Source organism: Mustela nigripes, chromosome 2, assembly GCF_022355385.1.
Source record: "Mustela nigripes isolate SB6536 chromosome 2, MUSNIG.SB6536, whole genome shotgun sequence".
Lineage (NCBI taxonomy): Eukaryota > Metazoa > Chordata > Mammalia > Carnivora > Mustelidae > Mustela > Mustela nigripes.
This window is the reverse complement of record NC_081558.1, coordinates 44,386,978-44,410,040: the sequence shown is the minus strand read 5'-3', so window position 1 is coordinate 44,410,040 and position 23,063 is coordinate 44,386,978. Positions and strand designations below refer to the sequence as shown.

Below are 23,063 nucleotides of genomic sequence, written 5' to 3'. Positions count from 1 at the left end.
GTACATTAGACTGAATATTGTAGTGTTAACAAAACAAATTTACATGATGTAAGCCTTGAATATTACAGTCTCCATTTTGCTGATGGAAAATGAGTCTAAGAGAAGTTTATTTACCAGCTCCAACATCAGAGCAGGAATTCAAAGCACAGGACTCTGAACATAGAGCCAAAATTATTTTCACTTAGTTGATAGATATATGACAGGAACAACTAAATGGCCCATTCAGCCACTGAACCTATGATCTTTGGTTCACCAGAGACAAACTCTCAGAAGCTGAGCAAAGCTTCCACATTTCATCAATCCAGAAGTCTTTATGCAGCTGAGGATACTGAACTCAAGGGTCTGTCAGGGCCAAATAGGTAGCAAATGAAGTGGCATGATAAACCGGAGAGGAAAGGAGGAGGCAGCAGCTGCCCAGGAAAGCCCTCTGTCATCTAGGAGAGCAAGACTGAGGTAGGAAGGTATTCTGATTTCTTCTGAGAGAATCTGGAAATCATCATTATATCTGAAACTGTATTTTCAAGGGTTGGCAACAATTAAAACTTTTATCTTTTTGCAATTAAAAGGTAAAAAACAACAAACAAATGTGTGAACCAACATAACTCTGTTTTGAAGCTGTTCTTATCCATAGGCTACCACTTTACAACCTGTGGTAGATGACAAAAGGCTAGGGCACCTGGAGGTAGTGCCAGGCCCTTCCTTAAAGAAAACCTAAAAGGGATCATGACAATTTAAAAGGACCTGACCTCCTCCTGCCTTTCAGTCTTAATTTTTGAAAGATCCAACAACTTTTTTTTATTTATTGATGTAAAAATGAGATAAATTTATTAGTTTCAGGTGTACAATGTAATGATTCAACATTTGTGTACATTGCAAAATGTTCACCACATTGAGTCTATTTACCATCTCTCATCAAAGTTACATTTTGTTTGTGATGACAACTTCTAAGATTTACTTTCCAATTCAAATTTGCAATTCTATATTATTGATGACAGTCCCCATGCTGCACATTAAATCCCCATGACTAAGTTATTTTATAACTGGAAGCTTGGTATATATATGTATATGTATTTTTTTTTAAGATTTCTTCACTCACTTTTAGAGAAAGAGAGAGAAAGCATGTACATGAGTGAGCATGGAGAGGGGTAGAGGAAGAGGGTGAGAATCTCTAGCAGACTCCCCACTGAGTATGAGCCAGAGGTGGGCAGGGGGCGCAGGGCTTAATCTCAAGACCCTGAGATCATGACCTGAGCTGAAACCAAGAGTCAGAAGTTCAACCAACTGAGCTACCCAGATGCCCCTATAACTGGAAACTTCTAATTCTCAATCTTCTTTACCTACTTGGCCTTCCCTCAAGCCCCCTTCCTTCTGGCAACCAACTTATTCTCTGTATATATGAGTTTGGTTTGGGTTTGTTCATTTTTTTTTTTGTTTGTTTTTTATTCCAGCTATAAGCAAAATCATACAGTATTTGTCTTTCTTTTTCTGACTTACTTCACTTAGAATAATACCCTCTAGGTCCACACATGATGCCACAAATGTCAAAATTTCATTCTTTTTTATACCTGTGTAGAATTGCAATTGTTTGTGTCTGTGTGTATACATATATACATATATAAACATATTTGCCACATCTTTTTTATAGATTTTTTTTTATTTATTTATTTGACAGAGAAGATCATGAGCAAGGGGAGCAGCAGGAGGAGAGGGAGAAGCAGGTTCCCCACTGAGCAGGGAGCCTGATGCAGGACTTGATCTTAGGACTCCGGGATCATGACTGGAGCTAAAGGCAGGTGCTTAACCTACTGAGCCACCCAGGTGTCCCTACCTTGAATTTAAAAAAAAAAAATTTTTTTTTAATATGCTATTTTTTTCCTCTTGCTTTTCTTCATTCTATTCCTTCTTTCAGAAATGTATTATTTTCCTCAACCTGTACCCTTCTCACATCTTTCTTCAACTCTCTGCAGCTAACTAAAAATTTAATGTTTGAGGAAGTCTTCTGTGGTTTTTCTTCTCTGGGTTAAGTTTTCCTCCAGGGCCAGTATCAATGTGGACAACATGAAAATCACATGGTACAGTAACTGCTTGTTTGATTAGCATACTTTCTTATTATAGACCCTACTAAGCCAGTGATGATACTTCTTTTCTACGTCATCGTATTCAGTCAGTAATTACCCATGAAAAGAATGGAGCATATAATGACATCTTTTGTGTTCCAATTCCACTGTTTTTAATAGTTTAAGGTGTTGAAATCATACTCCATGACAAAAAGCTGAGAGCTTTGCCCTTAAGAGTAGAATCAAGACGTGAATGCAAACTCTTACTACTGAACTCCAGCATAGTACTGGAAGTCCTAGCCAGAACAATTAGACAAGAAAAAGAAATGAAAGACATTTAATTGGAAGGGAAAACATGAAATTATCACTATTTACAGATGACATGCTTTTATATGTAGAACACCATAGAGTCCACCAAAAAACTGTGAGAACTAATAAATGAGTTTAGCAAGGTTGCAAGATACAAAATCAGTATTAAAAAAGTTTATTGCATTTTTATACACTAACAATGAACTATCAAAGAGAAGTTAATAATTCCCTTTGCAACTGCATCAAAAAGAATAAAATGCCAAAAAAATAATAAAATGCCTAGAAATAAATTAATCACAGAGAAAAAGAACTTCTATACTGAAAACAAGAAGAATTAATATTCTTAAAATGTCTATCCCTCCTGGAGAAACCTACATATTCAGTGCAATTCTTATCAAAATTCCAATGGCATTTTTCTCAGAAATAGGACAAAAATGATTTAAAATAGTACGGAATCACAGAAGGTCCTAAATAGCCAAAGCTCTCCAGAGTTAAGAACAAAGCTGGAGGCATCACACTCCCTCATTTCTTACAGTACTTCAAAGTTACAGTAATCAAAACACTTTGGCATTGGCATAAAAACAGACAGATCAGTGGAACAGAAAAGAGGGCCCAGAAATAAGCCCCCATACATATATGGTCAATTTATGACAAAGGAGGCAAGGAAGGAGAGTCTTTTTAATAAATAGTGTTGTGAAGACTGAGCAACCACATACAAAAGAGTGAAACTAAAGTACTATCTTCCATCAAATACAAAAATTAACTCAAATGGATTAGAGACTTGAATTTAAGACCCGAAACCATAGAACTCCTAGAATAAAACATAGGTGGTAATCTCCTTGACATTGTTCTTAGCAACAACCTTTTGAATCTTACTCCAGAAGCAACAGTAACACAATCAAAGATAAACAACTGGGACTACATCAAACTAAAAACTTCAGTCAGTGAAAGAAACAACCATGAAAATAAGAAAGTAACTTACATTTGTATATCATACATCTGATAAGAGCTAATTTCTAAAACATAAAAATCTTATATAATGTCAGGTATAAAAAATAACTCAGTTAAAATACAGGCAGAGGATCTGAAGAGACATTTTTTTCCAAAGAGGACATACAGATGGCCAACAAGCACATGAAAAGGTGCTTCAGCATCACTTGTCATCAGGGAAATGCACATCAAAACCACAATGAGATACCAATTCACACTTCTCAGAAGGGTTAAAATCAAAAAGACAAAAAATAGAAAGCATTGCCAAGGATGTAGAGAAATGGGAAGTCTCATGCACTGGTGATGGGAGTGTAAATTGGTGTAGTCACTGTGGAAAACAGTGTAAAGGTTTCTCAAAAAATGTAAAAACTACCATAAGATCCACTAATTTCACTTCTGGGTATGTATTTAAAAAAAGAGATACTAATTTGGGAAGATATATGCACCCTTATGTTGACTGCAGCATTATTTACATTAATCAAGATAGGCAAATAACCTAAGTAGCCACTGATGGATGAATGGATAAAAAAATGTGGTGTGAGGTGCCTGGGTGACCCTATATACACTAACACACCCAGTCAAGAATGGGTTCCACATCAGATGATCCAAACAGCTTATGTAATAGATTCATGAGAAATAATTAATATGTACTATTTCTAGGCTATGAATCTGAGACCAGCTTGTTATAGAGCAATACTTAATTTGTAAAAAATATATTACTCGATCTTGGCTTATGCGAAACAACTAAGGAATCAAGTGAAATAAATTTTTTCCTATTTTTTTAAAATAATTAAGGGTGTTAAAAATAATCTTCCCCTGAGAGCCAAATTGTGTGCTGATACTTACCCAACGTCATCAGTCCTGTACTGATTAACAGAGTTTTAAATTTTATCTTGCTTGGGAGATACACTGTCCATCAAAACATAATTATTACAACTTTTAAAATAAGTTGGCACTTTATTTTATGTGTATCAATGGAATGAGATCTCCTCCACCACCATCCCAAGATTGCATTGGATTAGACTGGGCCCTGAATCCAATGTCTGGTGTCCTTATTACAAATACAAGTTTGGACACAGGTGCACAGGGAAGAAATCTATGTGAAGACAGAGGGATCTGAATGAAGCCATTACATGCCAACAAAGACCACATACTGTTGCCAACTACCAGAAACTAGAAGACTCAAGGATGGATTCCTCCCTTAGAGCCTTCAGAGAGTAAGACTGTGACTACACTTTCATTTCAGACTTCTAAACTACAGAACTCTGACAAAAATAAATTGCTGTTGTTTTCAGTCACCCAGTTCATGGTACTGTGTGATAGCAGCCTTAGGAAATAAAAACAGGTATTTCACTTTATTGCATCTGAATATTTTATGAAGGAAAAAATTTGCATGTATCATAGATCATGAGTAATGCTGCTTGTGTTTTAACCCTAAAAGGCTTCAATTTTAAGACCTGAATACATGTAGGATTTAGTAACTTAATATTTGTGTTGATTTGACTGATAAAATGTCTTTTCCTATAAAATCACTTGGTAAAAGTGCAAAAACGTTTACTTCATTCCCAATACTCTTTCCATGATGCCAAATTTAAAAGTTTTTCAATTATCAAATTAATCTGAGCCACAGAGCAGCTACCACAAGTATCTTCTCCAGAAAGACTTGGGAAAGTTCTCAATTTCCCATTGTCAAGTCCTAATTTACTTGATTTCACTATCTTCATTAACTTCAACCTTCAGAAAAACACTTAAAATGATCTCATAGCATCAGTCTGTAAGGAACAAATCTCACCGTTTCCATAAAAACTAAGGATGCTAAACCAAAGGTAAAGTGAAATAAAGACATTCTTCCCTTGTGGGAAGCTTACCTTTTAGGGCAGTTCTTCGGACCACATACTGTTGGAGGTATTTTATATCAACGATCCCTAGAATAAAATAAAAAATATACAAATAAATACAATTTTCAAGTATAAATAAGCTATGGGAAGCTGATACTTAACTACTGCCATTCTAAAATTAAATTAGGAGGAAAAGAAAACTAATATGGTCATTATGAATTTCCAGCTTGATAGAATTGCCCAGACTAGGAGCCAGGATGCCACATTCCTTTCTCTGCTTTGTCTCCCACTAGCTGTGTGACTTTTGACAAGTCAATTCACCACTCAAGCCTTTCTTTGTTAGTATAATGGCTCTAGGAGCCTGTGATATTTTGTGATATTCAGATTCAATAAAAAAGACAATTTCTAAAGAAACTATACTATAAAAGCTTATAAAATAATGAAACGGTGAACAATGAACTAGAAAATATCTGGTGGTTTTTGCCAGACATATGAATATGGAAAATGAGACTAACAATAACAAAAACAAAACACTCTTTCCATAAATAGGGTATTATATCTTCTCTTAAAGCCACCAAGTTAAACTTTAATTGCAAAATAATTCTGTGCCTGAGAGTAATTTCCCCTGAAGCAATACTGTTTCCCTCTAAAGAAAAATATATATACACAATACTACAGAGAATAAATGCATATATTCATACCTTCATGTTTATGTATATGTATATATCTTGTAACCAAGTTTCTATTGTAGATAACTTTACTTCTGAACAAAATAATTGTCTTATAATTTTTTATAATTAAAAATATTTTATGTAGATCAATATAGATTGGTCACTCAGAAATATCTTTATACAAGCCTAATCTAATTTACATTTAAATATAGTATAATTTATTAAGATAGAAATACTGTGTTTTCCTGATTAACCATAAATACATTATCATTTATTAATTTTACGGTGGCCCATGCTGGGTATCATAATAATTCATCAATTTTTAAGCACCTAACTATGTTTACTTTCAAGTTAATATCAATAATGTGCAGAAAGTAAGAACCAAATAGGTCTTCTTTATATTGTTAATATATCCAGAAATGTAATTTATCTTTTTTTAATGTCTTTCCTTATATATTCCCCCCAAATAAATAAAGTGCCACCGATGATTATGACAAATGAATCATTTCTTATGGAACAGACAAAAGTCCCATATTCAAGTTAATAATGAATCACAAATAAATCACCATTTGTTTTATGTTACTGTGGTCAGTCACCAGCTCTATGTATGTGAGTTGGCTACCAAAGTTCAGTATGTACCTCAAAGTCTAACTTTTTGTTACATTAGGGATAGCCACAGATAAGAATGCAAAGTTCTATGTATAATTACTGGCATCTCTTGCAACTCTAGCTTACACATCAGTAACAATTGCTAAAAAACGATAATAAACCAGAAAAAACAAAAACTACAACTATGATCAAGGGTTCATTCTTTCTTTTCAAGTATTACTAAAACTTGACACACACACACATATATGTACATAAGTACAAAAAAATATTCTTCACAGAATGCAAGTAGATATCATACTTGTGCAGTGATATAGACTTGAAATGAAAACTTAGTTTTCAATTTTATTTATTATATAATAATCATGTTCCTCTTTTTTAAAAGCACAAGTTATGGAACAGAGAGCTGCCCAAGATGGGATTATGGCTCAATTATTTACTTGCCACGTAATCTTGAGCAATTCATTAACTAACATAAGCCTCAATTTCCCCTGTAAAGTGGGGACAACAGCATTATTCAGCCTCAAAGAACAACCAAAAATTCAATGACATAATCCAATTTAGGTATTCAGTCTTCTACCTGGCATATGGCACACCAGTAGTAACATTATAATAACAGTGGTGAAAGATTCTTATCTATCATAAATAGTTTTTCATAAAGAAGGATTATACTTAAAAAAGTAAAGTCAGCACTGAAAAGCAATACATCCTAATATTTTCCCACTGTCTAAAATATTTAGCATTAGGGATGCCTGGATGATTCAGTCAGTTAAGAATCTGCCTTAGGTTCAGGTCATGATCCTGGGGTCCTGGGATGGAGCCCCAGTTAGGGCTCCTTGCTCAGCGGGGAGTCAGCTTCTCCTTCTCCTCTGCGCCTCTCTGTTCCTGCTCTCTTGTGGGGGCACACCCACTCTCTCTCAAGTAAATAAATAATCTTTTAAAAATTTTTTTTAAAAACTAAAATATTTAGCATTAAATTCATCCCTTTGATTTTTGGAATTGCTCCCAGAGGGAACACTGGTTAAAAGAAATTAGCTGTGAGATGGGTTAACATCAAGAACACATTTATCTGATTTGTTAGCTGTCACAGAGCAAAGAACAACACCCAGAAGAATGGAAGGCAGGTTCAAAGGGTTGGAAAAGTAAGCAGGAATATCCAGGAATGATCCCAAGAAGGTCTATGAATCAACATTTGCACCTTAAAAAGTTTAGCCCATCCACAGCTCCTGGAAAGGACTGCCCTATGTACTGTGTAATTAAATCTAAGTGGCAACAGTGATTCAACAAGGAGGAATGCTTGACCCACATTAAACCTAATAGGATTCTCTCTCAGAGATTCTAAACTGCACCACTGAGAATTCCAGGCAGGTACAGGAAGAATTACTGTCAAAGAAACTTGTGTGTTGAGAAATCAGAGAATGGAAAAGACGTTCTGGAAAAACTATGATTGGGATAAACATACATCCTGAATCCTAATCCCCATGAGAAATGAAGTATTAAAAATAAAAGGGGTGACAAGTAGCCATATCTCCTGCCTTTTCAAGTTCTTCTAGGGTCAGGTTTTACCCAGTTTTCTGTTCTTAGACTGCAATTACTGCCTGACATATGGTTTCAACAGCCCTTCTCTTTATGTGAACTAGAACTATTTCTACAACTTGCAAGGAAATGATTGTTGGTTGAGAAATGAGCCCACTGAAAGCACGCTTTCTGTGGGTAATATGAAGTCCCAGCTATGTGCCTAAAGGAACTGAGCAAGACCTATACATGAGCAATATAAAGAAACAACAAAAATCATCCCACAACATTATTTGCAAGAAAATCTACATATACAAATTTTTTTGGCTCATAAATATGATTCATACTCAGCTGTTTCTTACTATTATAGACCAACAGATTTTATATTTACATTCATTTATTTATTCCAAAAATAGTTACTGGGAAAATAAACAGAAAAAATCCCTAACTTCACAATATTTGCTGACAAATCAAGCTACTACTCTACTCAGCCACCACTACCCAAACAAACATCATCAAAATAAATGTAAAAACATAATAGACTCTTCTCTATATATTTCAGTCTGTTTCTCTTTTTGTTGCCTTTTTTTTGTTTATTTTTTAGATTCTACATATACATGAAGTCATATGGTATTTGTCTTTCTTTTGTCTGACATATTTCACTTAGTATAATACCTTTTAGGTCTATTCATGTTGTCACAAATGGCTAGATTTCATTCTTTATGGCTGAGTAATATTCCATTGCATATATATACACATCTTATCCAAACAAGTATCTGTTGATGGGCACTTAGATTATTGGTTCAGAATTGGTTACTGTAAATAATGCTGCAATAAATATAGGGGCATATAAGTCTTTTCAAATCAGCATTTTCTTTTCCTCACGGAAATATTCAGAAGTGGAAATACTGAATCATATGGCACTTTTCTTTTTTTTTTTTTTTTAATTTTTTTGAGGAAACTCTATACTGTTTTCCATAGTGGCTGCACCAATTAACATTCCCACTAACAGGGCACAAAGGTTTCTTGTTCTCACACCCTCACCAAAATTTCTCATTTCCTTTAACATTTGTTGTTTATTGTTATTTATTGTCTTTTTTGATAATAACCATTCTGACTGGTATAAAGTAATATTGGGGATTTGCTGTTTGCCAAAATGGGGGTAGGGGATTAAGTGAAATAAGTTAAAGGGATTAAAAGGTATAAACTTCCAATTATAAAGTACATAAATCATGGGGATGAAAAATACACCTTAGTGAATATAGTCAATAATATTGAAATAACTTTTTGTGGGGGCACCTGGGTGGCTCAGTGGGTTAAAGCCCCTGCCTTTGGCTCAGGTCACGATTTCAGGGTCCTGGGATGGAGCCCAGCATTCAGGCTCTCTGCTCAGCAGGGAGCCTGCTTCCTCCTTTCTCTCTCTGGCTGCCTCTCTGCCTTCTTGGGATCTCTGTCTGTCAAATGAATAAATAAAATCTAAAAAAAAAAAAAAGAAAGAACTTTTTGTGATAACAGAATTTATGGTGATCATTTTGTAATGTATACAATTATGAAATCATTATGTTATACACCTGAAACTAATATATTACACATAAACTGTATTTCAATTAAAAAAATCAGAGTATTATTTTTGAAATAATCCTCTTTACACAATCATAACATTTCAGGATTATAATGAATTTCATTGTCCTGTTACATTCAACAGGTTTCTAAAATGACAATAATCACAGTGTGCTTACCACCCACCCCATACATAAATGCGTATCTTTTCTTGTAGGACTATATGTATCTGTCTTGTCTTATTCTTCAATTTAAAGTTGTAAAGCTTTGTACAACCTAGTCTAAAACAATTATTCCTTAAATATGTGCTGAGTGAATGAAAGGATCCAAATTAAAAACTAAGCAAGGGACATGTAACTTAAAAATTAATTCTGTATCTGGGATGCTTGGGGGCTTAGTCAGTTAAGTGTCTGCCTTTGGCTCAGGTCATTGGAAGTCCCACATCAGCCTCCTTTGCTCAGTGGGAAGCCTACTTCTCCCTCTGCTTCTCCCTGCTGTTCCCCTTGTTTGTGCTTTCTTTCTCTCTGACAAATAAATAAAATCTTTGAAAAAAAATAATTCCATTTCTACCATATGTTTTCTTGACTGCTCTTAAAAGGAAACTTCTAAAGATGCTTACAAAGGTATTGAGAAGTTCTTGATTTTATAATTAGGAATTACTTACTTTCCACTGGGTTGGGGGGTGGGATGTTGAACAGCCATATTCTTACCAGGGGGAAAGTGATTTAGTTAAAACTTTTCATCTTAAATGCAGCCAGCACACTCAAGAAATAAATAAGGTAGGCAGACACACAATACCATTCCTTATAAAGGGGTAAAGATACATGCATTATTCTTGGCTACTTTTGCCATGCTTTATGCAGGGAAAGAAACTGTGCATCCATTAGAGGCAAGAGAGTAACAGCCTCCTCTGAACAAGAACATGAGGAAAGGCTTTCATTTTATTCACTCTCTTTAAGTTCTGTTTCCTTATGCATAAAAAGAGCCTAATAATTATGTATCTACCTTACATTGTTTTTGTGAGGCAGAATGAGATAATCCATACAAAAAAACAGTGCCCAGTTTATAATATGCACAAAATATTTAATTATCTTTTAAAATTACTGAAAATTTATTAAATTTTCCAATGTTAAATCTATACAATTTATCTGCTATTATAACACCTTGAAATTATGGTTCATATTTAGTTGTGGCTTTTATTATAAACTCTAAAAAGTCACATGTAGGAGTAGACAGAAAATTAATGTATGAATAAATGGATGAATCTCCCTCTGTTCAGAATGATTGGGTCTATGAGTTTTGAACATATCAGCTGGTGTCAACAGAAGTGCATCGGCTTTATTATAATACAAAGAAATCAGAAATCCACTAATGACTGCAGAGCTTCTTGGTTAAATGCAAATAGAAAGAGATAGCAGCTGGCAAATCCTGGTTCAAAAAGGATTTTTACCCTGGAGAACAGAAGTCCTGATCTAGACCCTTGCCAAATACCTCAGAAGTAAAAAGTGTGTTAAATACTTATTCAGAACAAAACAATCTTTTCCAAGTGACAGTTAAGAGTATGAAAATTGTCCTAATTAAAAGGCTAAAACAAAACCAAAAACAACCAGATGAGGCATTCCTGATTTTTTCAGTTCTCACAGACATTGGAAGCAAGATAAGAAGAGAAGACAGTGGTCTCATCACTTCAGCAAACTTTTTCCCTTTCATTAGGGTCAGACGTGTGTCTACCTAATAATACACATGTACAAGATCACTTGTCAGCTACAAGTGTCCTATAATTGTAATCATCTTTCATATCATGCCTTTAAATAATCAGTAGATAACAAATGGACTCTAAACTCAGATCTGAAGCTAACCTTTGCCATCTACCTTCTACTAGAACTCAAGCTAGTTATTTAATCTCTTACAGTCTCAGTTTCCCAACCTAAAAATCAGGAACAGTATTGCAAGGTTCTAGTAAATAAAAAATGAGAATGCATGACAACTATCTCGTCTTTAAAAGGTATTCAATAAATGAAACCAGAATTATTGCTTTCTTTGAACATGAGAGGAAGGCATGAAGTAAGAGGGGAAAAATTCATTTACTGTCTATATTCTAGAGGCATATTTAAGGGGATTCCTTACATCCATCCTAATTTACTTAAATTATCAATGACATTTTCCATCACTGAATTGGCGAGTACTTCTTTTTCAGGGGTGTTTACTTCTTTCACAGATTTTAAAACCCAACCTGAATTTTCTGTGGGAGGTAAAGGTCACAGAGTTATTAAATTATCCATGTTTATTTCCTAGCTTTCCTTTAGCTTCACTTGATATTAATTTAGTATTAACATCCAGGTTATTAAACTAATACTAAGCTAGAGATTACTTTAAATACATTTTTCAGTGGGAAGTGGGATGCATTTATCGTGCTGTCTAGCTACAAGCAAACAAATGGTCATTTGATTCTTTTATCATTATCCCAATGAATAATATCAACCACAGAGATCACTAATGGGTTTCCCCCACACACTCAAAGTAAACAACAATACAACATGATACATAACAAGCTTTAGAGTTATTAAGAGATAATCATATCCTTGGGACTTTGACTGGGCATAATAAGTGGCACTGCTAGAATATGATTATATCTCGATAACAAGGGTCCCTGCAGCTTTCACAAAGTGAGGAAAAAAAGTCATTACTGTAGGGAAAATGTGTATTTATTTTACTGAAACATAAAGCTGACAATTTAAACTAATGAATAGTGGCTCTCCCTGAGATGACAGTATTACACAGTGTAGGAGGTTTCATATCAAGGTTACACAGGCACCATCACCTTGAGGATTCTGGCTTGAAGAGCCATATTCTGGAAGACTAATTTCTGGGGTCTTGACTACAAAGTAAACAGGACTGGAAGATGCTTAAGAGCCTAGAGATCTATGCATCTATTTAAGACAGAGAGAGGACTGAAAATAGCAATGGGAATGGCTTATGCTGCTTATCAGTTGTAAGGTTAGAAACGTGATATTCTGAGCTTCACAAGTTGTCCTGATGTAACATAATTAGGGCAGCTCACTTGAGGGGCTATAGACAGATGGTCCAGTCGACATGAGGTCCCAAGACGAAAACCAGTGACATCAAAATAGGAAATGGTGGTACCTAGATTTAGAAATAGAAGAGCAGAAGAAAGAAAGGGCCATTCATCTTTCACACCACTCTAGGAAATGAAACAAGTTTATTCATGAGAAAAGAGCGTTACTTAAGAGTTTAATCATCAAGGGGTGCCTGGGTGGCTCAGTCCATTAAGAGTTTAACTGTTGATTTCGACTCAGGTCATGATTTCAGGGTTGTGAGATTGAGGCCCATATTGGGCTCTACTCTACTCACCTAAAATTACTCAGAATGGTGGTAATTTCTGATCTAACTCACAAGAAATAGACAACAGCTACTCCTCAAGTCTCTGTTTATTAATCAATAAAATGGGTAAATTAAAACCTTCCTCAGAATTACTGAGAAAATTAAATATTGAGTTTAAAAGCACCATATAGGGACACCTGGGTGGCTCAGTGGGTTGAGCATCCGCTTTTGGCTCAGGTCATGATCTCAGGGTCCTGGGATCGAGTCCCACTTTGGGCTCCTTACTCAGTGGAAAGCCTGCTGCTCCCCCTGCTTGTGCTCTCTCTCTCTGACAAATAAATAAATGAAATCTTTAAAAAAGAAAAAAAAAAGGAATGATCATGTTTAAAAAAATAAAAAAAATAAAAGCACCATGTAATGATAAAATGCTCTATATTTATCTATATTTGTCTCTATATTACTGATATTTGGAGAGATTACTTTCATTAACCTTAAAATGAGATAAGAATGCATTATTTCTCAAAGGGTCTGCAAGTGATACAACTTAATTTTATGTAAGAGATAATACTAGTAGAAAATACATAATAGTTACTTTGTTGTAATATTGCTTGGAAATGCAAACTTGGTATTGTGGCTCATAAGACATTATCCTAAAAAAAAAAAACAAAAAAACAAAAAACTGAAGTCTTAAAATATGTGTAAAGGTATTTTAGGAGATTACAAAACAACTAGAGATTCCATTCTCAAAATCAGTGATTGTCAACTGGAGGCAATTTTTTGGCAAAGTCTGGAAACATTTTTGGTTGTACAGATTAGGGATGGGGGTGTGAGGCTGGTTTGCCACTGACATCTAGTGAATAGATGACAGGGATACTTGCTAAATATGCACTTAACTCTATTTGCACTTAACTCATAATTTGAATGATCTCCATCAGTAGGTGTTCATCCGTACAATTCAGGTCTGTGAAAAACTACTTCATCTGCCTCTACATCCTAGGGATAGAAATAGAAGATAATTCACTTCAAATTATTGAGCCCATACACAAATGTGGGATTCTTAGCCCCTTAAATTTCCATTAAGGAAAATTATCAGGTTTGGCTAAATTCAATTCTGGCTTTCCCATTGGGAAAACATAGGGGAAATATCAAAGTGTTGGCAATGTGCAAAGCCAGAAAATGAAATTTTCCAGGGTTCACCATTATCACAAAAACTTGGAACAGCTATAATGACAACCTGTCACTCTGCATTTCTAAGACATATATTATGCCAGTGCTTGACATTCCACAACAGCCCAATATGTCACATTATGTGACATGATATAAAAATATATTGGACACTTAGAATTTGATATTTCCTATAAGTGCATGCTCTTTATCTGAGTTTCACCAATTCAGGGAAAGGAAATACCTACATTTCTGCAGAGCAAATGGAAGACAAATGAAATGATGTATAAATCACAGCACGTAACTGTAGAATGACAGAATCCAAATATTTTCACATGGGTAATTTCATATACTCTAACAAGAAATACAGCAAAGAGTAGTGATTGAGAGTACAGAATCTGGCTTTCAAAACTCGTCTCCATATCCTACTTCAGTAACCTTCAGCAAATTACTCACTTCCCTCCCCACCTTACTTACTTCATGTACTAAATGAAAGTACTAATCCTATTTTCTTCTTTGGGCTATTGTGAGAATTATATACATTAACGTTGACCAAATGCTCAATACACAGTTAAGGGTATTAAATGTACTTTTTAATAAAAAGAGACCCCTCTAGTTTTATATTTTTAAATAACTTTTTGCAGATATCACTGGTTCCTTTTCTTGAGCCTATTGTTCTGCACTGTCCTGTTCTCATAAGCTGCAATGGACTTCATTCCCGGAGACCACTGTGTAACTGTTCAATTTGTTGAGCGGGAATTAAATACACAGTGCATACCTGTATGCAATAAAGGACATAATGGAGTGCAGGGTAACGGAAACAATGTCTGAAGGTCTAATGGGCTTTCAGTCTGGTTCCTCAAAGGCAGAAAATATGTTCATGGCCATAAATGACATCCACAAACAGATATCCCTTGTTTCTTGAAAGTTCATATCATGCTAATTCACTATTGGGAAAGACCTACATTAGCAGAGTACATGAATCTGAAGAGGATTTTCATTTTTATTAAAAAAAAAAAAGACAGCAAAAAGCACAAACAGTGTTCAGTGTTCATTCTGTATTATGTAGTTATAAAGGCAGTGCACACACTGAACACACCACCAAACTCGTCCCCAGGAACTACACTCCGCATCAAGCCATGGCAGTTTTGACACAGAACTGTGTCTAAAAGCATTTGTGCTTTACTTTGATTTATTTTGGGCAATTTTTTAAAAGTTTGATTTGTCAGAGAGAGAGAGAAAGAGCGCACACACAAGGAGGGGGGGCAGGTGGCAGAGGAAGAGGGAGACACAGGCTCCCTATGGAGCAGGAAGCCTGACACAGGGCTCGATCCAAGGACCCCAAGATCATGACCTGAGCCAAAGGTAGACACAGGAATCCCTATTTTGGTCATCTTAAAAAGATGTGTCCCAAGCTATTGGAAAAGTCTGAGAGAGGTTATTTTTGGGGACTGAGAAGGTTCAAAAATTTTCTATATAAACTAATGGTAATTGTTTTTTGCCTTATGCCATTAGGGCTATGAAAGCTTTCACAGAAACACTCTACTTTCAGAAAGCAGGGGAATCTCATAATGGAAACTGTGGTAAGGGCTCTGAAGTGCAATTTCAATTCAAAAAATAGGGATCAGAGGGTCACAGTTTTCAGAAATGTGGTCCTAGAACTTCTGGTGGTACATATTATTATTTTAATTTTCTGAACATTTAAAATCTATGTGTACTTATGTTTGTATAAATATGTATTTTTGCATTTATTTTCCACTTATATCACATTTTCTTCTATTTCTATTATTGATATAATTGTACATATGAATGTTCTTCATATGTACAATTACTTAAAAATTCATTAGATTTATAAAAAGTGGTAAATAGAAAATATGTACCAATGTTAAGAAATATGATCATAGTATATAAATGTCCAGAATTGGTAGAGAACTGATATATAAAAAGCGAAATTCTGTATGAATAGTTAGGTCTAAGAGTCCAGAATTTGGGGGGAGGGCAGTTTACAAACATCCTTCTTACTTTTTAACTAGAAACATCTATTTATTCTGGTTCTCTGGAGGAGGATTACTAGTTCCCACCACCATAGTTGAGAACATGCAGCCTTTCCCAGATCCACTGCTGTATCATGCTTTTCTTTAAAGAGAGAAGTCCTCATTACATAGTGACACATTTTGCAAGGGAAATACAACACAATCTAAAATACAAAGCATGACTTGATTCTCTTCCCCAAAGAGGAAGAGACCAGCTGATGTAAAAAAGTCAAGTGCCTCCTGAACAAATGGCCACTGAACCTGAGAACAAATCTGAAAGGTCAGTATGTGTTTACAATATCATTGAATATTTTTCTATTACCATGAAGAATGAAATAGCAACGAAACAGCATAAAGGAGATGAAAGAAATAATATTTTACAACTTACGGAATTGAACTACACACACAATAATTTCCAGGATTGATTTCCTGTCTACTTTTGAATCAAATAGCCATCAATTTGGAAATCCATGCACAAGTATGTGAAGAATGTAAACATTTCCTACTCAGCAGGAAATTTCTTTAGCTTTCTTGAAAGAAATTTAATGCTGCACACACACACATACACTTATACTGAGGATTGCATAATTCATATCAACTTGAAATTTCCCTAGTTCACTATAAATCAATTATGGCTTAACTGAACTCCAGGGTAGGCACTGCGACATTTGAAACACTTCAAAAAATCATATTGGTGGGGCGCCTGGGTGGCTCAGTGGGTTAAGCCACTGCCTTCGGCTCGGGTCATGATCCCAGGGTCCTGGGATCAAGTCCCACATCGGGCTCTCTGCTCAGCGGGGAGCCTGCTTCCTCCTTTCTCTCTCTGCCTGCCTCTCTGACTACTTATGATCTCTCTCTGTCAAATAAATAAATAAATTCTTTTAAAAAAAAATCATATTGGTGTCCTACACCTTCACAGGTAGAAAACTGTTCTGTATATAGTCCAAATCCAAGAAAGTCTGGTGAATTGGTAAGAAATGGCCACTGAGTTAGAGAAATGTCAGTTCAAACCCAACTACCGCATTTATTCCTTTCTGACCAGAAGCAAAGCATTCTCTCTTAGCTTCAAACTCTACATTTATAAAATGGAGACCAGGATACCTTTATTGCCCAGAGCCAAGCACTTAGTACTAGTACTTAGTACTTAGTACTAGTTTCAAAACCGGTGGCAGCCACTTCTATTCTTGCTTCAACTGAAACCTCACTGCTTCATTCTCTCCACATAATGGAATAAGTCACCTGATGAAAGAGTTGTCAGACTAAAGTTATAGAAATTACTGCTCAATTTCTCCTCATAGTGGGTATACGCAAAAGTATATTTCCTTAACGATTTGCTTAATTCCCTAAAATAAATATTTCTTTTTTCCCTAAAATAAATATTTCTTTTCACCCTGAACCATTATAATTTTCACACACACACACACACACACACACACACATATGATCAAACACCATAGGAAATGTTCCACATTTCTTTCTTTTCTTCTTTTTTTTTTTCCACACTTCTTGATAGTACACTTCTGTTAGGAAAAAAATAACACTTCTAACTATGCATTTTTAGTTCTAAAGTATACAAATGTATTGTTATGTTATTAAATTATACACATAACTAAATATAAGCAATTATTTAAGATGATATAAAATACCTAAGTTCTCATCTGTCCCCCAATCTTAAATAGATACACTTGGCTATGTCTCAACATTTATCTCACCATCAGTAAGTCACTTTTTGTAAAGAAACACCTAAATACAGGAAAAACTGAAAACTTCCAATTTTTATCTTTTTAGAGTAATGAGTATTTCTTATTTTAACCTTGTAAACTACTGTAAAACTTAAAAAAAATGAAGAAACTGATTTCAGGAATTGGATAACAGACAGCACAAAGCTGTGATCATTTAGAGAAAGGACACACATGAGATGAGCTCCTAGTTTATTCCAACTTTATTTCTGTGGGCACTTTCCAGACCACAGGAAATGGAAGTGAAGCCCAAACTGAGAGCAGTGGTTTCACTGGGTAAAACAAAGATTAGGGTTCAGGGCTATCTGCAGTTTGGACTTTACAGGGTAAGATAATAAAAAGGAGGGTGCTGTCCAAAGAATGATCTGTACACCTCTGCATAGAGGTCCACTTGAGTCATTGGCTGAACACTAAATAGTAGGGCCCAGAGGAGTTTCTCAAGGCCTGGCAGAGAATGGCTACTAATGGAATTGAGAATGGATTCTATGGCTCTCCCAGGGCTGGAGATGTTGGAGTTCCAAAGGCTATAGTGGAAAATACTTTGTGAACACTCCACATATTCAATGGAGGCCATAAAAAGGTACATCCTTAAATTTTTGAGACAGAATGGGGGTCTACTGATATGTCCCATTTTAAAATTTAAAAATGAAACTTTTAAAAATGCTTATTCATTTAACAATGATAATAAATCCAATACACATTAAGATAAATAACACACCTTATGGGGGGAAAGTGCATTATCTGAAACAAAAAATAGAGATAAGAGTACACATTTTACACATTTGCAAATTGTTTAAAGGTTTGGCTCAGGGGCTCCTGGGTGGCTCAGTTGGTTAAGCATCTGCCTTAGGCTCAGGTCATAATCCCAGAGTCCTGAGAATCGAGCCCTCCATAGGGTTTCCTGCTCAGTGGGGAGTCTGTTTCTCATTCTCTCTCTACCTCCGTGCTCTCTCTCCCTCTCAAATAAATAAATAAAATATTAAAAAAAAAAAGTTTGACTCAATAGAAGATAATTTGATCCATCTATTTGTCTCTATCATTAGTCTTACTTGATATCACATGTCATATAACCTCTGGAAAAGTCCACTGAACACTTGTAAGAAACTGAGACAAAGACAAATTTCAGTATTCTGAAAAAAAGCTTCAAAATGTTGATCACCTGAAAATCTTAGTCACCTCCTCAGGGTTCCCTGAACCAGACTCTAAGAATACTAACAGGATACCTTGGAAATAGAAAGGATACCTCTGAGAGATTAAAAGAGTTGGAAAATATATGTGAGCACAATTTGGGCAAAGATTTTTATAAAGAAAGCTCAGCACAGGGGTGCCTGGGTGGCTCAGTGGGTTAAAGCCTCTGCCTTCAGCCCAGGTCATGATCCCAGGGTCTTGGGATAGAGTCCCGCCTCGGGCTCTCTGCTCAGCGGGGAACCTGCTTCCTCCTCTCTCTCTGCCTGCCTCTCTGCCTGCTTGTGATCTCTGTCAAATAAATAAATAAAATCTTAAAAAAAAAAAAAGAAAAAAAGAAAGAAAGCTCAGCACAATTTTCTTTTCAAAGGATCTCTGATTTGTAAGAGAATCATTCCTTGTGATTCTGTTTTCAGACCTGCAGAATTGGTGGAGGAGGGAAGAGTAGAGAGGGATTCAATGATCTAGGCTGGTCAAACCCACTGTAATAGTGCCTGAATCAAGAGAATACCTAGCTGCAAGCAGACCCAAATGCGTATTTCCTGAGTTTTAATCTGCGGACTCAGGAAAGGTGGATCCTCTACTTTTGGGGGTATCCTCAAAGTTCTCAGGAGCCACCTATCTCTGTCCCACCAAAATATCAAGAAAAGTCAAGGTTAAAGAGAAACAGCTCAATGAGAGTACAGTTGAAACCTCTGGACACAACACTGCCTAAGGTAAATCTCTGGATTTGTCAAATATACAGTTAAAAGTGACAAAAAAGAGTCTTGATAGTACCAGAAAAAAACAAACAAACAAAAAAAAAAAAAACAAAAAAACCCCACATTCCTGCTCCATATAAAGAAACCCATACCTTAAGTTACCTTCTTAGGCTTTTGACTAACCAGAAAGCAGCATAATTTTCATTAAGTTCATGCCTCACAGAACACAAACAGGTTGTTCAGTGTAAAATAGAGGAGTTTCTCTCTGCCTTAAAAGAAGCAATGCTGGGTGGCTCGGTCAGTGGAGCATGTGGATCTTGATATCAGGGTTGTGAATTTGAGTTTCATGTTAGGCATAGAGCTTACTTAAGAAAAATAAAATCTTAAAAAAAAAAAAAAAAAGGAAGCAATGTCACGGGAAAAATACCGCAGCCACATTGTCTATTTTCTCCATCATTCCTCTCCTCTCACCCCACATTCTACTCTGAAAACCTAAGCTATCTGAGCCAGACCAAAGCCATGACCCTGGAATTTCATACCATACTCTAGATAATGCTTCTCAGCTGGGAGTGTTTATGCCACTCCCATACCGGAGGGTACTTCGCTATACCTGGAGACATTATTTTACTCACAGTGTGTGTGTTACTGGTATCTAGAGACCAGGGATGTGGCTAAATGTCCTACATTGAACAGAATAGGTTCCATAACAAAGGATTATCCACTCCAAAATGTCCATAACACTGAGACTAAAAAGTACATCGCAATAAAATAAACTTCCTTTAGGAATTATTTTCCACCATTATCACCCTCTGCCCATCAGCATAAACACAAAGCCACCTGCAGGAAGCAGCACAGTGCCAACAGTGGCTGCCTAACTTGCTTACAACAAGCCCAACACCATTGCGCTGTGGCAGGGCTGCCCTTCTCAGTCAAGCATGCTTTAGTCCCCGTGCAGTGGGACTAAAAACCAGCACAAACCTCTACCACACCACTTCTTCAACCAGAGAGTGATGCAGGGCCTCTGTTCTAATAGAGTTGGTATCCGGTCTCATTTCACAAGTAGACCAGAGCACATATATTTAAAATTTGCCACATTCACACCAGGACCAAACACTGCCCAGAGTAGGAAAGCCTCTGCAAATGGCCTAAAGGAAAGAGACTCCAAAACACAACAGCAGAGTGCACGCAGCACACACCAGGGACACTCCCTGAAGCACATATAGGCCATAGGCACTGTATGACCTCTTCTTCATAAGGTCATTACTTTCAGAAACAGGAGACATAAGAAACAGAAGAATACAAAGACAACGTGCTAAGACAGAGGAATTTATTCCAAATGAAAGAATTTATCTCAAATAAATTTATCCAAATGAAAGAACAAGACAAGGCCACAGCCGAGATCTAAGCAAAACAGATAAAAATAGCATGACTGATGGAGAATATAATGCAATAAACCTGAGGATACTCACTAGGCTTGAGAAAAAAATATTTTTAAATCAATGAGACTCTTACCACAGAATTAAAGAGTTAAAATAGAATCAGTCAAAGATGAAGAGTGCAATAACTAACATTGGAAACAGCTTCATGTAATGAAGAATTAGTATAAGTAGTAGAATGAATTAGTGACCTAGAAGACAAAATGATGGAAAATACTGAAGCTTAACAAAAGAGATAAAGAATTACACAATGCAACACAAGTATAGACTTAGGGAACTCAGTGATTCCATCAAGCATAATAACATTTGTATTACAGGAATCCCAGAAGAAGAGAAAAGGGGCCAGAAAATTTACTGGAAGAAATGACAGCTGAAAAGTTCCCTTATCTGGGGAAGAAAATAGACATCTAGATTCAGGAGGCAAAAAGAACTCCTATAAAAATCAACAAAAGCAGGCAAACACCAAGACATATTGTAACTAAGTTTGCAAAATATAGCAATAAAGAAAAAATCTTAAAAGCGGGGAGACAAAAGAAGTCTGTAACTTACAAGGGAACACACATAAGGCTAGCTGGAAATTTTGCAACAGAAAATTGGCAAGCCAGAATGGAGTGGCACGATATATTCAATGTGCTGATTGGGAAAAATCTGTAGCCAAGAATACTCTATCCAGAAAAATTATCATTTAGAATAGAAGGAGAGATAAAGAGTTTCCCAGACAAAAACTAAAGGAGTTCATGACCACTAAACCAGCCCTGCAAGAAATATTAAAGGGGACTCTTTGAGTGCAAAGGAGAGACCAAAAGTGACAAGGATAAGAAAGAATCAGAGAAAATCTCCAAAAACAATGAAAAACAAATAATGAAATGACAATAAATTCATATTTATCAATAATTATTTTGAATATAAATGGGATAAATGGTCCAATCAAAAGATGTATGGTATTAGAATGGGTAACAAAACTAGACACATCTATATTTGACTTTAAAGAGACTCAGGTTAGACAACAGCCAATTGAAAGTGAGGAGGTAGAGGACCATTTATCACACAAATGGATGTCAAAAGAAAGTTGGAGTAGCAATACTTATATCAGAAAAACTATACCTTAAAATAAAAACCATAAAAAGAGACAAAGAAGAGCACTATATAATCATAAAGAGGCCAATTCGGTAAGAAGATCTAATAATAGAAAATATTTCTGCACCAAATATGGGAGCATACAAACATAGAAGACAATTAAAAACAAAAATATAATTAAGCTAAAGGATAATAACAGAATAATGGTAGGGAACTTTAACACACAACTCCAATCAATGGACAGATCATCTAAACATAAAATCAATAAACATAAAAACAATGGCTTTGAATATCACACTGAACCAGATGGACTTAAAAGATATATTAAGAACCTTCCATCCTAAAACTAAATACACATTCTTTTCAAATGCACAAGGAACACTCTTCAGCATATATCACATATTAGTTCACAAAACATATCTCAACAAATACAAAAAGTTTGAAATCACACCATATAGTCTTTCTGACCACAGTGCTATGAAAACAGAGGTCAACAGCAAGAAAAAAAAATTTTTTTAAAGACCACAAACACAGGGCGGTTAAACAACATGTTACTATTTTATATGTTGAATGGGTCAACCAGGAAATCAAGGAAGAAATAAAAATATACTTGGAAACAAATACTAATGAAAACACAATGGTCCAAAACCTTTGGGATGCAGCAAAAAGTGGTCATAAGAGGGAAGTATATAGCGCACCTGGGTGGCTGTTAAATGTCTGCCTTCAGCTCAGGACATGATACCTGGGGTCCTGCACTGGGGAGTCTGCTTCTCCCTGTCCTTCCAGCCCTTTCTCAGCTCATGCTCTTTCTCTCTCTCTCTCTCTCAAAACAAATAAAAT

At 35.7% G+C, this 23,063-nt stretch overlaps 1 protein-coding gene across 6 annotated transcripts in view; it reads right to left on the bottom strand.

Annotated features, from left to right (window-relative positions):
- Positions 1–23,063, bottom strand: part of LOC132011507 (contactin-4) — a 941,143-nt gene that overhangs the window by 709,251 nt on the left and 208,829 nt on the right. For all 6 annotated transcript variants that reach the window (XM_059390189.1, XM_059390187.1, XM_059390193.1 and 3 more), the window contains one exon: positions 5,225–5,281. The gene's annotated coding sequence lies outside the window, so the exon portion shown is untranslated. The remainder of the gene's footprint in view (positions 1–5,224; positions 5,282–23,063) is intronic.